The 17,977-nt window shown below is 51.1% G+C and overlaps 1 protein-coding gene across 16 annotated transcripts in view; it reads right to left on the reverse strand.

Moving 5' to 3' along the window:
* The window catches only part of KIAA0232 (KIAA0232 ortholog), an 82,582-nt gene extending 65,075 nt beyond the window's left edge, over positions 1-17,507 (reverse strand). For 4 of the 16 annotated variants that reach the window (XM_086404695.1, XM_086404692.1, XM_086404694.1 and 1 more), the window contains exons 1-2: positions 17,240-17,327; positions 6,658-6,777 (exon numbers count right to left, since the gene is read on the reverse strand). The gene's annotated coding sequence lies outside the window, so the exon portion shown is untranslated. The other 12 variants (XM_086404693.1, XM_086404685.1, XM_086404684.1 and 9 more) reach the window with 11 other exon arrangements.
* Positions 17,508-17,977: the final 470 nt, after the last annotated feature.

Below are 17,977 nucleotides of genomic sequence, written 5' to 3' on the forward strand. Positions count from 1 at the left end.
AGAAGCTATGGTTTTCTTCTAGCAACAGCAGAAGCAGCTTATGCTTACTTAAGCCTTACCACCTAAGCGTCCCCTTTTTACAGATGAAGAAACTGAAACTGAGAAGATGAATTTCCCCAGAAAAAAAGAGGAAGAGCTGGGATTTGAAAGCAGGCTGAGCTGATGCCAGAGTCAGTCAAGCTCCTCACCGATGCAGACCATCCTGTAAGGACTCACAACCACCCAAGAGGGTCCTCTGGCCCCAAAGTGGGTGACCTCAGGCGCTGGTCTGCATCTAAGTCTGGCTTTCCAGGGATCCCGTCCTGCATGAACACAGCACAAGTGGACCACAGGTTCTATAAGAGACCCAATGATCATCAAAGCGGCTGAACCAGCAGGGGAAAGAGAGAGGCAGGATTAAATGAGATGAGAGTTTAATCCACATTATACAGGGTTTCTGGAGAAAGCAATGGCACCCCACTCCAGTACTCTTGCCTGGAAAATCCCATGGACGGAGGAGCCTGGTGGGCTGCAGTCCACGGGGTCGCTAAGAGTCGGACACGACTGAGCAACTTCACTTTCACTTTTCACTTTCATGTATTGGAGAAGGAAATAGCAACCCACTCCAGTGTTCTTGCCTAGAGAATCCCAGGCATGGGGGAGTCTGGTGGGCTGCCGTCTCTGGGGTCGCACAGAGTCGGACATGACTGAAGCGACTTAGCAGCAGCAGAAGCATACAGGGTTTCAAATTTTTGAGAAGCTGTTGCTCCAAGGATCTCCATGCGACTGATAAATATCTGAAAACACGCAGAAAATCAAGGAAGTCTAGACCACACCAAGAAAACAGTGGGTCAGCATAGATAACACGTGAAATAATGTAAGTTTCAGGAAGTCAGTGTGTTTAATCTGGGAAAGAAAAGCTTAATGTGAACCATCACTCTGTTCACCACCCAACCCCCCCTCACACATGCACATTACACACACGGTGAGGGGAGTCACTCCCACACACATACATGTTACACACATGCGGGTTGTCTCCCCACACATACATGTACATATTACACACACGGTGAGGGGAGTCACTCCCACACATGTACATGTTACACACATGGGGGTTGTCTCCCCCCACACACATGTACATGTTACACACACAGTGAGGGGAGTCACTCCCACACACGTACATGTTGCATACATGGTGGGGTGTCCCTCCCCACACGTACATATTACATACACAGTGGGGGTGTCACCCCACACATGTACATGTTACACACATGGGGGTTGTCTCCCCACACATACATGTACATGTGACACACACAGTGAGGGGAGTCACTCCCACACACGTACATGTTACACACATGCAGGTTGTCTCCCCCCACACACATGTACATGTTACACACACAGTGAGGGGAGTCACTCCCACACACGTACATGTTGCATACATGGTGGGGTGTCCCTCCCTACACGTACATATTACATACACAGTGGGGGTGTCACCCCACACATGTACATGTTACATACATGTGGGGGTGTAGCCCCTCTCACATGTGTACATGTTACATATACAGTGGGAGTATCACCCTTGCACATACATATGTACACATTACATACACAGGGGGTGTCACCCCCCTACACACATATGTACATGTCACACAGACGGTGGGGGGGCGGAGTTGAGTGGAGTCAGAGACAAAGGGGAACAGCCCTATCCTGCATTTCTCCAGAAGGTCAACCAGTAAACCAAGTCACTCAAAAAACACTCTAAGAAAAATGCCACCCCACTGGCCGCACTGTGCCCCTCCCCAGGACTGCCCTACAAGCGGTGACTGACTGGCGCGCATACACGGCTCCCCGTGGCGGGAGGGGAGCAAGGCTGGGCTGGGGCCTGCCCGGCAGCCCAACGGGCTCCCTCCCGCGTGCAGGTGCGGCCCCCTTGGGCAGGTCCGAATCCCCACTCTGCATGCTGAACTGTCTGCTCCTGCTTTCCAGAGCACCCGCCCACCAAAGGACTCACAAAGGAATCAAAGGCCCCATCGGAGTCACAGGTCCCTCAGCTGAAACATCAGAAACAGCCGCCACTTGGGGTGAGTCTACTTCGTGCAGGACACCGTGGGGGGCACAGGCGGCTTCACTGGGAAGGCAGTGGTGGCGTGCTGCCCAGTGGTTTAAAAGCTCAGAGAGCGTGACTTCAGCACATGCACGGAACGATTGTGCTTGCACATCGTTCGCTCTGCAGAAGAGGCAGAATCCACGATTCCGCTCTATGGAAACGCTGTTTTATGTTTAAGAACTCGAGTGCGCTAACCAAAGTTCTAGGCAACGTAATCACTTTCCGTTAGTAACTCCTCTTCATTCTCCCACCAACCACTATTCATTATTCGATCTACCTGTTTAGACCCTGTGTCAGCTACTGATGCCCTCAGAAGGAAGAGGAAATCTGGGCAGACACACTCAAGGGCGTCACACGAAGATAGAGGCAGAGACCAGACTGGTGTGCCTGCAGACCGAGAAATGCAGTCCCAGAGGTTAGGAGAGGGGCACGAAGAGGGTCGTCCTGCAGAGTCTCCAGGAGCCAATCCTGCCGACAACAGGGGACTGCTGACTCCAGGACCGAGCACAAACATCTGTGGTTCACAGCCGCCGGGGCAGTGGGACCCTATTTCAGCTGCGCCAGGAAACAACATGTCTGCGGCACAGCTCACCCTACGTGTGACTTCAACTGCGTTTATTCTCCTGCAACTTCTATCCTGGTAAAAGGTGTCCAGGGAAGTGACAGGGGAAGCCCTGGAAGCACACCATCTTCACGTTCAGAGAGGGGTCACCTAACCCAGGGTTGTTCAAACATTTCTCCAAGTGGTAGAAAGTGAAAGGAAGAGTCGCTCAGTTGTGCCCGACTCTTTGCAACCCCACGGACTACACAGTCCATGGGATTCTCCAGGCCAGAATACTGGAGTGGGTAGCCTTTCCCTTCTCCAGGGGATCTTCCCAACCCAGGGATCGAACCCAGGTCTCCTGCATTGCGGGCGGATTCTTTACCAGCTGAGCCACCAGGGAAGCCCAAGAATATTGGAGTGGGTAGCCTAGCCCTTCTCCAGGGGAATCTTCCCAACCCAGGAATCGAACCGGAGTCGCCTGCATTGCAGGCGGATTCTTTACCATGTGAGCTATCAAGTGGTAGATCCCAGGACTAAATCTGAGAGGGGCTGAAGGGGCACAGGCAAGGGAGGGGTGGGGGGCCTGCCCGTCACCCCACCCACTGCCTCATGCAGTAAGTCCCCTGGGCTAAGAATTCTTCTCCCCATTCATTCATTCAGCAAACGTTTGGGCCCCTAAGTTGTGCAGATCCGGCCTTCACAGCCATCAACAAGCACTGAGTTCAGCCAAACCTCCTCGTCTGATGGGTTACGAAACTGAAGCAAGCACTCAAGGTCCCGGGTCAGGATGGGGGTCACTGTGGGCCCAGGTCCAAAGCTGTGTCCTCTCTGCCATACCGTTCACCCCTCATCTGACTTGCAGCCTTGCTGGCATACGATTTTGAAGTCAAAGACAAGCCGTTTTGCTTCACATCTAGCACATCCTTCTTTTTATTAATCTGCTCATCTGGTTGTGCTGGATCTTCACTGTCGCGCCTGGGCTTTCTCTAAGCTGAGCCAAGCGAGGGCTCCTCTCCAGCTGCGGTGCCCAGGTCTCTCACTGCAGCAGCTTCTCTGGTTGCAGAGCACAGGCTCCAGGGCTATGCTGAGCTAGTGGTGGTGAACAGGCTTACCTGCTCCAAGGCAGGTGTGATCTTCCTGGACCAGGGATCGAACCTGTGTCCCCTGTGTGCGTAGGCAGATTCTTACCCCACCCCACCCCCAGCATATCTTTCTTAATCGTGGTTTCTGGATACGGTTCACTGTCCCCACAGGTCTGGAGGCATCTTGAGAAGCTGGGAGACCTGAGGCCTGAGCTGGAGAGAAAGCGAGATGGGCCCTGCTCCAGTGCAGCCACAGAGACGGCAGGGCGCTCCCTGAGCCCTTTCAAGGCTACCACCGGCCTGCACAGGCAGGGCCCGGATACGTTCCACTTCAGACGCGTTTCGGTTCTGTGACAGTGTCTATCGCATGGTCAGTGAAAAAGCTTAGAAACACTGTTCTTCGATTTGCAAGTGTGTTTTTCTGGAAACAAGAGAATGAAATGAAGGGGAAAAAAACGTATAACATCTAAGAGCACAAACATTCACCTGATATAGGTTGTTGTTTAGTTGCTAAGTCGTGTCCGACTCTTGGCGACCCCATGGACTGCAGCACACCGGGCCTCCCTGTCTTTTACCAATCTCCCGGAGCTTGCTCAAACTCATGTTAACTGAGTTAGTGATGGCACCCAACCATCTCATCCTCTGTTGCCCCCTTCTCCTCCTGCCCTCAAGCTTTCCCCAAATCAGGATCTTTTCCAATGAACTGGCTCCTTGCACCAGGTGGCCAAAATACTGGAGCTGAAACCTCAGTCCTTCTAATTAATATTCAGAGTTGATTTCTTCTGGATTGATTGGTTTGATCTCCTTGCAGTCCAAGGGGCTTTCAAGAGTCTTCTCTAGCACCACAGTTTGAAAGCATCAATTTTTCAGCTCTCAGCCTTCTTTACGGTCCAACTCTCACATCCACACGTGACTACTGGTAAAACTATAGCTTTGACTATACGGCTGTCTCGGTTTGTCAATAACTTTCCTTCCAAGGAGCAAGTGTCTTTTAATTTCATGGCTGAAGTCACCGTGCACAGTGATTTTGGAGCTCAAGAAAATAAAATCTGTCACTGCTTCTCCTTTTTCCCCATCTATTTGCCATGAATTTAGGACCAGATGCCATCATCTTCGTCTTTTGAACGCTGAGTTTTAAGCCAGCTTTTTCACTCTCTTCCTTCATCCGCATCAACAGGCTCTTCGGTTCCTCTTCACTTGCTGCCATTAGAGTGGTGTCATCTGCATATCTGAGGTTGTTGCCCTTTCTCCTAGCAATCTTGATTCCCGCTTGTGAGTCATCCAGCCTGGCATTCTGCATGATGTCCTCTGCATAGAAGTTAAATAAACAGGGTGCCAGTACGCAGCTTTGACGTACTCCTCTCCCAATTTTGAACCAGTCCGTTCTTCCATGTCCGGTTCTAACTGTTGCTTCTTATCCTGCATACAGGTTTCTCAGTAGACAGGTAAGGTGGTCTAGTATTCCCATCTTTAAGAATTTTCCACAGTTTGTCGTGATCTGCAGTCAAAGGCTTTAGCGCAGTCAGTGAAGCAGATGTTTTCCTGGAATTCCCTTGCTTTCTCAATGAACCAGTGGATATTGGCAATTTGGTCTCTGATTCTTCTGCCTTTTCTAAACCCAGCCTGTTCATATGGAAGCTCTTGGTCCACAAACTGTTGAAACCTAGCTTGAAGGATTTTGAACATAACCTTACTAACACGTGAAATGAGTGCAATTGTGCGGTAGTTTGAACATCCTTTGGCACCTTCCTTCTTTGGGACTGGGATGAAAACTGACCTTTTCCAGTCCTGTGGCCACTGCTGAGTTTTCCAAATTTGCTGGCATATTGAGTGCAGCACTTTCACAGCATCATCTTTTAGGACTTGAAATCGCTCAGCTGGAATTCCATCACCTGCACCTGCTGTGTTTGCCGCGATGCTCCTAAGGCCCACTGACTTCACCATCCAGGATGTCCGCTCTAGCTGCGTGTCCACACCGTCGTGCTACCCGGGTCACTAAGACCTTTTCTGCATAACTCTTCATGTATTCTTGCCGCCTCTTCGTAACCTCTGTTTCTGTTGGGTCCTTACTGTTTCTGTCCTTTATTATACCCGTCTTTGCATTAAGTTTCCTTGATACCTCCAATTTTCTTGAAGGGATCTGCACTCTTTCCCATTCTCTTGTTTTCCTCTATTTCTTTGCACTGTTCACTTAAGAAGGCTTTCTTATCTCTCCTTGCTATTCTCTAGAACTCTGCATTCAGTTGGCTATATCTTTCCCCTTCTCCCTTGCTTTTTGCTTCTCTTTTCTCAATTATTTGTAAAGCCTCCTCACTTCAGTTCAGTTGCTCAGTCGTGTCTGACTCCTCCTCAGAACACCACTTTACCTTCTTGCATTTTTTTTCCTTTCGGATGGTTTTGGTCACTGCCTCCTGCACAATGCTACAAGCCAGGCTCCTCTGTCCATGGAATTCTCCAGGCAAGAACACTAGAGAGGGTTGCCACTCCCTTCTCCAGGGGATCTTCCTGACGCAAGGACTGACCCCAGATCCCCTGCACTTGCAGGCAGATGCTGACCCCGAGCCACCAGGGACGCCTGGTCCACTTCCTGACACACTAAACAGCAGTCCCGAGCGGCACCAGGCACCCCCGGGCCACATGCTGCCAGCCAAGGCCCAGGCACGCCTGCAGCCCCAGAGCCCTGGGCAGGCCACAAGTGGGCTTGGGGGTGAGGAATGGGGCTGGGTGGAAATCACGCCGAGCAGGTACCAACCACCCGAGCTACCTGTAAACCAGAAAACCAAACAGAGGTTTAGGCAGCGGACGGTAACACGGTAGCGAGGTTCACTCTGGGGCTGAGAACGGGAAAAGGAAGGCAACGAATTCTCACGGTCGTTTCATCAGGGGAAGGTTGCAAGATGAGGGGAAGCCTCGGGAGCAAGGCTTTGAGGATTACAGTCACTTGCCTGTGTGAACTGCGTCCAGTCCTCTGAATGTGGGGTCCTCCCTGCTGCCGAGGGCTGCGTCCGCAGAGGCTATGTTATAGCTCTTGTGGGAAAGGTGCCTTCTTGTTCTGATGAGATGCACTTAAAACACAAAAACAAAACAAGGTAGTGGGAGAGCCCACTCGACAGCCCAGCTCCAAGCCTTGCTCCCTCCTGGAATCACGCCCGTCTGGGAGAGGGGCTCGGGGTGCCCTGCTCCCTGGCACTTTTCTTTCCCTCAAGCTGCAGAGACTACAACCATGCCCACCCCCACCCCACCCCTCCTCTGCCCTGGCCTCACTGGCACTTCTCTATTTACACTCACTTCCTCCTTTGGCACGATCCAGCAGCAAAACCCAAGTCACACCAATGTAATTTAAAAGTTCCTAGCAGCCATATTAAAGAAGAAAAACAGATGAAATTCATTTTGATAATATATTTATAACTTGAGAGACCCCAAATATCACTCCAAATATAACCAAGGTACAAGTCATTAGTGACTTATTTTACGTTCTTCCCCCATACTAAGTCTTTGAAATCTGGTGCATATTTGACACAGAACATCTCAAGTCAATCTAGCCCCATTTCATGCACTCTGAAGCTGCATGTGGCTCAGGCGGCTACCTTACTAAACAGCTAGGCCTAGCTGACCTCCACTCCCATGACTGTAAATATGTCTACAAAGAGATCACTCCGCACTTCCTCTCACCTCCTCCTCTCTCTTGAATCCCAAAATTATAGAGCCATCAAGCTACCAGACAGGTGTCTAATCAGTATCTCAACTCACGTCTCTTAAAAATAAAAAAAATAAAAACCCACACATTCTCACCACCACCACCAGCATCCTTGCCATGACCTTCCCAACATCAATCAAGGGCAAGTCCATGCTCCTGCTACTCAAGCCAAAGGCTCTGGAATCAGCCTGGACTCCTCCGGTCCCTCTCACATTGCACATCATCCAACCCATCAGCAAGTCCTCCTGGTCCTGCCTTCATGATGACCCAGGATGGGGGTCTTCTACTTGCTCTGCCCTCCCGAGCGCTGCTCTGCCTCTCAGATGGCTCTCCATCTGTCTCGTTTCCCCCAGGTTTCTGCTCGAGGGTCTTCTCACCAGGGAGCCGTTCCCTGTCCACCCTAAACACACAGCAGCCCTCTGGCCTTACGTCTTCACATGGCTCGTGTGTCCATCTGCTGACTCTCCCCCACCCCCACCCACTGGCACAGGATGGTGTGGGGGGCCACGGGTGGTCAAACAGTCCCCTGAGACCGCCTGCCATGGGCAGCCCAGCTGACCAGAGCCTCCGGCCGCTGCACATGCAGCGTCTCCAGGGCCAAGACATCAGGCCACGTGTCCCTCGGGCTGCTTGCTCCCAGCAGTGCTGACCAAGAGGGGGTGCCAGCCCTCGTCTTCCAACAGAGCCCAAAGCCTGGCCGAGGCTGTCTCCAGACTGCCCAGCCCTCTGCCACTGCTCCTTCCTGCATGAGCAGGATGGCATCAGGGGGAAGCCGAGGGCTCCTCCCAGCACCCCACTCCCTCCCTCGGCCCCTCGTGGAAGTCTCCCACACGTCTAACCATCTCGGCATCTACGCCTGGGACACTGTGAGCACAGCCAAGTACTGTGGAAATGAATGAATCTCCAGAAGAGCCAGGCCGTGGACAGGACATCCATTTTTAAGTTACAGAGACAGTCGCTGGGGCTCCTCCTCTGCCATGTGTCGTGTGTTAACTTTAGGGAAGTGTCCTGAGACCTCTGGGCTCCAGCTTCCTCATCTGTAAAATGAAGACGCCACCACCTCTCTCAAGAGCTGTCAGGAGGAGTACAACAGACAGTTCACCTAAGGTCCCCAACAAGAGGCCTCATGTGGAGGAAGTGCTTTAACAAGCGTGAGCTCACTCTCCTCTGTAGCTGCTTCTAAGAATCCCTCGCCTTCCTCCTTCACCACCAACTCTGACCACTTGTAAATTAAATAAAGCCCCAAATGACCGTAAGTACCCTAAGGACTGTCATCCTCAGTGACAGACTTTATTTTCTTGGGCTCCAAAATCACTGCAGATGGTGACTACAGCCATGAAATAAAAAGATGCTTGCTGCTTGGAAGAAAAGCTATGACCAACCTAGACAGCATATTAAAAAGCAGAGACATTACTTTGCCGACAAAAGTCCATCTACTTGAAACTATGGTTTTTCCAGTAGTCATGCATGGATGTGAGAGCTGGACTATAAAGAAAGCTGAGCACCAAAGAATTGATGCTTCTGAACTGTGGTTTTGGAAAAGACTCTTAAGAGTCCCTAGGACTGCAAGGAGATCCAACCAGTCCATCCTAAAGGAGATCAGTCCTGAATATTCATTGGACGGACTGATGCTGAAGCTGAAGGTCCAATACTTGGCCACCTGATGTGAAGAGCTGACTCTTGGAAAAGACCCTGATGCTGGGAAGGATCGAAGGTGGGAGGAGAAGGGGATGACAGAGGATGAGATGGTTGGATGGCATCACCGACTCGATGGACATGAGTGTGAGCAAGTTCCAGGAGTTGGTGATGGACAGGGAAGCCTGGCGTGCTGCAGTCCCTGGGATTGCAAAGAGTCAGACACAACTGAGCGAATGAACTGAACTGAATCCTCACAACTACTTTAAAGAAGAAAATGCCCAGGTTGATGTCCTAAAATTATTAAAACTAATAAAGCCACCAAGAAAATGTTTAATATCATCATTTAATCGAGCACATTAATTGATCAATTAATGATTGCAATCATTAATACTATGATTATGACAATTATTAATATCATAATCATTATCAATGATAATTTAAAGAAATTAGAAACTTGCTGGTTCATTTTTCTTTTTTTAGGCTGCCTAGAGTAAGGGGGTTTCTCATGAAAGTTCACCAAAACATTATGTACAAAAATGTTGTTATTGTGTTACAATAACAACTTGGAAGTCTGCTCCATCAACTAAATTCTGGCACATCCATACCACAGAAAACCAGGCACATCAAAGAAAACAGTGAAGTGGATCTACACAAGCAGTAAAGATACAGATGCTGACACGGAAAGCACTCCAGATACAAAGTGTTTGCACATCACACTCTCCACTATGACTCCACAAGTTACAAGTACAGACATAATTTTTCTTCTATGACATCCAAGAAGTTGATCAGTCATTCTTTAAGATGAGTACAGGATGGGCGGGGAGTGAAAGAGGAGGCTTGTCTAATCAACTGAAACTTACTGCTTTTTTAGATTTCAGTTCAGTTGCTCAGTCGTGTCTGACTGTTTGCGACCCCGTGAATAGCAGCACGCCAGGCCTCCCTGTTCATCACCAACTCCCAGAGTTCACCCAAACTCATGTCCATCGAGTTGGTGATGCCATCCAGCCATCTCATCCTCCATCGTCCCCTTTTCCTCCTGCCACCAATCCCTCCCAGCATCAGAGTCTTTTCCAATGAGTCAACTCTTCCCATGAAGTGGCCAAAGTACTAGAGTTTCAGCTTTAGCATCATTCCTTCCAAAGAACACCCAGGGCTGATCTCCTTTAGAATGGACTGGTTGGATCGCCTTGCAACATGTACTTTAAAAAAAAAAAAAAATTGGCTTAAAAAAATAAGTAAATAAACAGGTTTTAAAAGAGTTGCCTGTATTCAAAACAGGGGCTTCCCAGGTGGCTCAGTGAGTAAAGAATCCACCTGCAAGGCAGGATAAGCAGGAGACTGTAGGTTCAATCCCTGGGTCGGGAAGATCTGGAGGAGGGCATGGCAATCCATTCCAGTCCTCTTGCCTGGAGAATCCCATGGACAGGGGAGCCTGGAGGGCTACAGTCCATTGGGTTGCAGAGTCGGACTCGACTTAGTGACTGAGCACACACGCATATTCAAAACAGTGTTTTGGTAAACCATACAAAATACAGTTTTAATAAATTAAGTTTTATATTTTACAAAAATAAGAAACAGCTTTGATAATACTAACAAAAAATTAACAATATGATCAGTAATCATTATCTAGGGTGGTAATCAAAGGAAGTAGTGGCAAGTCACCACCACCACCATCGCCAAATAAAGGGCCACAAACGCGTCTATTCAATTTCCGCTTTCTCCTGGTGACATTCTGTCGATGTGTAAAAATAACTGAATCAGTATGTCGTGAGACCAAACCTAATCCAGTTTTGTAAGTAGACTATACTTCAATGAAGTATTGTTTTCAACTTTCTCACCGTGAAAATCTTCAAGGAAGATGCTAACGAGGAGCAAAAGGTTATCAGACACCTAAGAAAAGGCTAGTAACCGAAGGAAAAATAGATAAATAAAAGTCTGACTAGATGCCCAAACTTGGGCAAACAGTTGTGAAACAGTCCTGCGTCCTGGGATTAAGACACCACAGGTACTTTGGGAAATGTAACTGGGCTAGAAACAGACCCCTGGCTGGAAGGGAAAACAAATCCCTGTCTGCTCTCTACCTCACCCCGTTAACTGAGGTTAGCAACGCTTATCACCGAAAAAGAAATCTGAAGACGTGCCGAGGCCCGCCGCCGCCTCCACACGTGACTGGCTCAGGGGGTGCACTGGGCGGAGTGACCACTGCCTGTGCCGGTACTAGAGACCACACACACACACACACACACACACCCCACACACACACACACACCACACACACACACACACCCCACACACACACACACACCCCCCCCCACACACACACACACACGGCGCCCGGCCTTGCTTCCTGTCACATAACCACATGCAGATACACACGCACACACACACAGCCCGCGCTCACAGAACGCACATTCTCCCACCACTCCCTTAACGAAGAGCACGGACACAAAGCCACACGCCTGCAGACGGTTTTGCGATCATTCACCTTCTAAACTGTCCCACTGCTTTTAGTTCTAACTCACGCTAGGCTCCTCCCCTGGGATAGGCCTGTTGCCCTCAACTCTCTGGGGCGGGTTTTAAGAGAGACTGATTAGGAATATATAGATTTCCAATGATTCTTTTTTTTTAAGTTCATAATCATAAGTAAGGTCAACGTAAGTAAAGTAGCAATCGATACACACTCTTATGCTGCTGCAAGTTTAGGGAATTTCATATTACGTTAAAATCAAAGACACCACGCTGGATACAACCTGTCAAGCACTAATGCGTATAATCTTAAAAACAGTAACTAAATGTTTAATTAAAAGTTTCAGAATTACAGCTGGCTTTCAGCACCAAGCTTCTCCCTCTCCAGCCCGGGAGCAAGACTGCTGAGCAGACACAGGAAGCGACAGAGAACTACGGAGAAGCCCCAGGGACAGGAAGGCGCTTCGGAGGTGATGGCAGCAACACCATTTCAAGTGATGACAGATACTGCAGAAGGAGGACGGCCCTCTGGTTCAGTGGTTAAAAAGCTGCCCGTGGTGCAGGGGCCGTGGGTTCAACCCTTGGTCTGCGAAGAGTCCACATGCTGAGGGGCAGATAAACCTGGGCACCACACAGGCCAAAGCCGCAGTCCTCGAGCCCACGCTCCGCAGCAGGAGCCCCACTGGGGAGACACCTGGGCACTGCGACCGGAGTGGCCCCACGCGCTGCAACCAGACCCCGCGCAGCCGCAGAGGAAAACAGAAACATAGGTGTAAGATTCTACTGCCAGATTACAACAAAAACACCAAAGAACAACAGAGGAGAAAACACGGCAATCCCTCTTCCACTCTCTTAAGCTCACCGACAGAAAGACGTACTCGGTCTTCAGAGCGACTCCGGACCACCACCATGCATCTGCTTCTGTAAAAGCGCCCTCCAACCCAACACTCACTGTTTCGCTTCTTCCCAAAACCAGTGGACGAGTGAAGGTGGGGAGACCGGATGATTATTATTTTTCCTTTACACAGGAGCCAGAACTAAATCTGGGAACGCTGTTACAGTAACCAACGTATACTCAATCGACACACCTACCCAACCACTATACCTGCTGCAATTACCAGGTGAAGGCTGCCATTCCCTGAGCACTGACCACGCGCTGGGCCCTGCTCCGAGTGTCACGTGGATCCATGAGGCTCGCACGTGCAGCCATCCCAACCCCACGCCCCTTCTGCCTAGTTCAGGGAACAGAGCCTGCTCGCGTGCACTCAACCCAGCATTTTAACCAGCAAGAACTGTGTGAGAGACGGCATGACACAGTAGAGGGAGAGTCAGCCACGGCCAAGAACTTCCTCTCTTTCCTTAAGGAGTTTATAATCCATGGAACGAATAAACTAAAAAGTCGGAAAGAAAAAACAGCTGAGTGGGGCAGCCTCAAGCACCGTGTGAGCAGACAGTGAGGAGCTGATTCTGAAAGTCAGAGGAAGCTTCTTTCATAGACGCAGCGGCACTGAAGTCAAGCCTTCGGTATCAAGGATTCTGCTAAGAAGAAAAAAAAAGGCAGAAAAGCCATTCCAGAGTAAAGAAGTCGGACAAATAATCATGGAAGTGGCCAGAGGTCTAAGTGTCGAAATACCAGGTGGTGAGAGATGAAGCTGAAAGTTACAATGGTGCCAGATGGCACAGGTCTCAATGATTTCCTAACCCTTTAACACTAATTCTCAGCTGGCCAGGTGGTGATGCCTCCAAGGTGAAAATCTTTGTGGGAGTAAGCCTACCAACAGAACTAGGTCATAACCCTCAGGTGTGATGGAATGGAGGGAAATGTTAAGAACCTCTGCTATATGCCTGGGGCGGGGTTGGGGGAGGCAGGTATGATATGACCTGATTTTACATATTGAATAATTCTGGTAACAGAACACAGGAGGACTCAAGAAAGGGAGGCCGGTCAGCAGGCCTACCTACAGGAACAACCTCCACAAGGACAGACAAGAGCCAGGGACGGCAGGGACAGAGGAACTACTGGGGGAAGGAAAAAAAAAAAAGGTTGATGGAAAAGGCACACAGAGGCAGACTTGGTAAAAATCTCGTCAAGAAAAAGAAGACTCAAGAAAGTTTGCAGGCTGGGGGACGAGGAGGACGAACGTTCTGTGAATTATGCCATCCTCTTACCTTTTATCTGAACGAGGCCACACGGTACACAAAGAACAGCCACCCTAAGTGACACTGCAAAGCAAGAATAGCACAGACTTCTCACGAAATAAAGAAACAGAAGTTCAAGAGAGATTCAGCTAACTTGCCTACAGTGACCCAGGGGTGAGGGATGAGCCGACACAAACTTGAGTCTTCCAAATCCGGACCTGACGGACTCTAAACAAGCACACTCAAAAGCAGTTTACTTTTTATGAATATAAAAATCTCCAAAAAATAAACCCACCAAAAATGTTTTAAACAAAAAGCTGGTAATCTGCTGGGAATGCAATTTTATTTCAAAGGTAAGGAATGTCTTAAAACGTGTGCTCCGATCCCCTCTCCCAAGAGACTGGCTTCAGTCGGCAGTGCTGGCTTTGTGAACCCTCAAAGTTTCAACACACAGGGCAGAAGTGGCTGTTATTTTTGTATAAAAATACCACTTGGTGTTTTATGAGAGATCAAAAATAATTGAAAAGCAATATGCTCAGTATCTTCAACATCCTAAAACCTCATTCCCAGATTCCCAGTGCCGTGGTTGGTACTGATGTTTGTTATTAAAATACTTTATAATAATAATATTCTTCATAAGGTGGATTACAGACTTTGGCTTTATTCAGCAAACATTTAGACATTTTCAGGTAGGGGATAAAACAATGACACGGTCACCACAGCCAGAGTTTAACAAGCACAACACGTGACACAGGCAATAATGAAAGTAAAAATAGAGGACTGTGACTGCAGAAATGAATAATTCACTTTGATAGGGTTTCCAAAGGGCTCCAGAGAGGACCTAAAATCAGATGTGGACTTTTAAAAAAGTGGAGTGGGTGGAAGTGAGACAGGGCATTCCAACCGGAGAAAAAGATTACAAGAGGGATGAAGCGGCTAGGCTGATGCGAGAACCGAGAGCCCTCTCGCGGGGCAGTGTGAGAAGGGAACCAAGAGGACAGGTGAGGTTCAGAGCAGCTGGGGCCAGACTGCGGGGGCCTGAAACGCGGTACTGCCGGGTCTGGATTCCGGTCTCCACACAACAGGCAGGCTTAGAAGCTTTCTGAGCCAGACACTGACAAGATCCAATCTGTGTTTAGGAGACATGGCCTGACAGCCGGGCAAAGTGCAGGTAGGAAGGGTCAGGGAGGAGCCTAAGAAAGCTGTAAGCCAGAAGAGGAATCGGAAGCCCTGACACATTAGCACCAACTAATATTTTAAACGGGACTGAATCTTGACAGAACGACTTCACATCTCCCCTCACCTGATCATTCCAACCATCCTGTGAGACAGGTATCATTACTCTCCCCATTTTACAGATGAGAAAATTGGCTCAGAGGGCCATTAACTGCTCCAAGTCAAATGCTGCTACAACAGGGAGAACCTAGGCTCCCCACTGCTCCACACAAAGCAAAATAAAAACAATCTTACTGCTTTCGAAAACGCTACTGCAAAATAAAGCACAGAGTGATCTATGACATCTTTAAGAGTTGCTAAAATTCCATTTACTTTTCTTAAATGGTTGCAACTTGTGTAACAAATAAGCTAATTACCCTTAAAATAGTTACAGATTTGCCTTGTGTTAGCCTCATGGTAAAGACCTGTACTTTTCCTGAAAAACAATGCATCTGTACCTCTACTTCTATCTTTTGCAATATTAAATATTTAAGAGTAATACTCTCTACTTCCTTCAATGTTTCAGTGGCCAAACTAGATGACACAGGCTTACGTAAAAACTGTTATACATATGCCCAAACTGAAACAGTAAATATTTTTTGAATTACTAAAAATTATTTAGCAAGTACAGTAACTGACTATAGAACACAATAAGCATTCATTGCAAGAAGCTTGCATGTAAGTATAAATGTTAGTCGTTCAGTCAGGTCCAATTCTTTCAGACCCCAAGGACTGCAGCCCACCATGCTCCTCTTGTCCATGGGATTCTCCAGGAAAGAATACTGGAGTGAGTAGCCATTACCTTCTCCAGGGGACCTTTCGGACCCACGGATCGAACCAGGTCTCCTGCATTGCAGGCAGATTCTTTACCACTGAGCCACCAGGGAAGCCCCAATAGGGTATACCTACGCACACATATAGGCATGTAAAGACACAATTTCAGGAATCATTTCTGTCACAAAGAAATGTCATCAAGAGCCTAAAAGGCACTTATGAATGGATCAACCCACAATAACCGATGGAAGAATATTTGACCTTCAGGCTGCAAAGTGGGAGAACTCCCCACATCGGATTCAAAGTCTTATGAAATGGTCAAGGTGCTCTGGCACCTAGCTAGCTCTAGGATTTGACTGTATAGTTAGTTTTACCCCGGACATCACCTATTATCAAAACTGCTTGCCCCCAACTCTTCACCGATCTCCTACCACTTTTTTTGTTTTAAACAAGCAAAGACCCAGACTCACTCTTAGGTACCTGGACCAAGTATCCGATATCCAACTATCCTAGGCATCCAGGGGGCTTCCCTGGTGGCTCAGTCCGTAAAGAATCGCCCTGCAATGCGGGATACCCGGTTTCGATCCCTGGGTCGGGAAGATCCCCTGGAGGAGGGCATGTCAACGCCATCCAAGTATTCTCGCCTGCAGAATCCCCATGGACAGAGGAGCCTGGCGGGCTACATACAGTCCATGGGGAGTCGCAAAGAGTCAGAACACGACTGATCACAGCACACACGCACGGGCTAGACATCCAAGCATCCACCCGCAAGTGATTAGCAGAAACCATATTTAGTTCTGTCCCCCCAACCCGCTAAATCTCCTACAGTTTTTTTTTTTTTTTTTGGCTAGGGGGGTTGGCTCTCCTGAGCTTGCCTCTAGAGGACACAAACTGAAAGGTGGCGAAGGAGAGAAATCGAAAACCCGGGTTCTGCCACGATTTCGGTGGTCTGCTCCAGGAGCCGGGGCAGGCCCGAGTACAAGCGCGCGCCGCCCCGCTCCGTCCCGGGGCGCAGGCATCTCTCTCTCCGGTGACCGCCCCGCTGCTCGGGGCGCCGGGGGGTCCCGGGGCGCAGGCATCTCTCCCCGGCGACCAGCCCGCTCCTCGGTGGCGCCGGGGGGTACGCTCGCGCTGGAGGCCAGCGCAGGAGGCCGGCTCCGGCCCTCCGGAGCGCGCGCGCGCGCGGCCGTATAACCTTCGCCGGACCTGGCGCCGCAGGGCCCGCCCCGCACGCGCAAAGAGCCACAGGCCCGCGCGCCCGCCCGCCCCCGCCGGCCGCTTCCCTTCCCGGGGTCGGGGGAGAGCCCCTAAAGGACAATGCAGGACGGGAGGGGGCAGCGCCGCCGCGAGTGCCCACCCCGCCGGCCCGGCCCGGCCCGCCGGGCCCCGCGCGCCCCGCCTCGCCTCCCCGGAGAGCCGCTCCCAGCGCGGCCCATTGTGCGCACTCATCGTCCGGCCCGCGCGCCGCCGCCGCCGCCGCCGCCGCCCGCGCCCCCCAGGCGCCGGGGTCCCCGCGCCCGGAGCGCACCGCACGCCGGGGGCCTGGCCCCGCCCGCCCCGGCCCAACCCCGGCCCGGCCCCGGCCCAGCCCGCGGTACCTGCCGAGCGAGCGGCCGGGCGGCGCGGCGGCCGCGGCGGGGGCGCCTCCTCGCTCCGCGGGCTCCGAGCGGCTGCCGAGCGCCGGGCGGGCCGGGGCGGGCGCCTGACGTAAAGCGGCGGCGGCGGCGGCGGCAGCGGCGGCGGCGCCACTCGGCGGAGGGCGGGGGGGGGGGGGGGGGGCGGTGCACCGCGGCCGCTCCGCTCCGTTACCCGGCAACCGGCCTCAGCGCCCCGCCAGCCGGCCGTGCTCCATATCCTTCCGCCCAGGCGCCGGGATTACATCAGCGCTGCCGCCCCGCCCCGGCCCCGCCCCTCCGGCCGACTCAGGGGCGCCTCTGGGGGCGCGCGCGGGCGCGCGCTGAGGGGCCTTCTCCCCGGTGGGAGCGAGGCAGCCGCGGGTGGGTGCTGGGGTCGCAGGCGGGAGCCCCCCCACCACCACCCGCGGTGTGCGGGGCGTCGGAGCGGAGATGCACACCCTCCCCCCGCCCCCGGGTGCAGGGGCTCGTGGGGCTCCTGAACTCCGTCACCGCCCCTCCCCGCCCCCGGGCTGCCGCCGCCCGGGTCCCCGCCTTCGCGGGCACACGCTCCACCTGTCTGTGCACCCCCCTCTCCCCCCACCTCCTCTCCGCGTCCTGGGATGGCTGCAGTGGGCGGTTTAAAATACCGGTTTAAAAAAAAAGAAAAGAAAAAATCCAGAAGACAAGCTAAGGAAATGCTACAGGGCTCTTTTTATTAAG

This window comes from Bos grunniens, chromosome 6 (genome assembly GCF_055505025.1).
Source record: "Bos grunniens cultivar Pamir isolate PY7600 chromosome 6, Bosgru_T2T1.0, whole genome shotgun sequence".
In the NCBI taxonomy this organism is placed as follows: domain Eukaryota; kingdom Metazoa; phylum Chordata; class Mammalia; order Artiodactyla; family Bovidae; genus Bos; species Bos grunniens.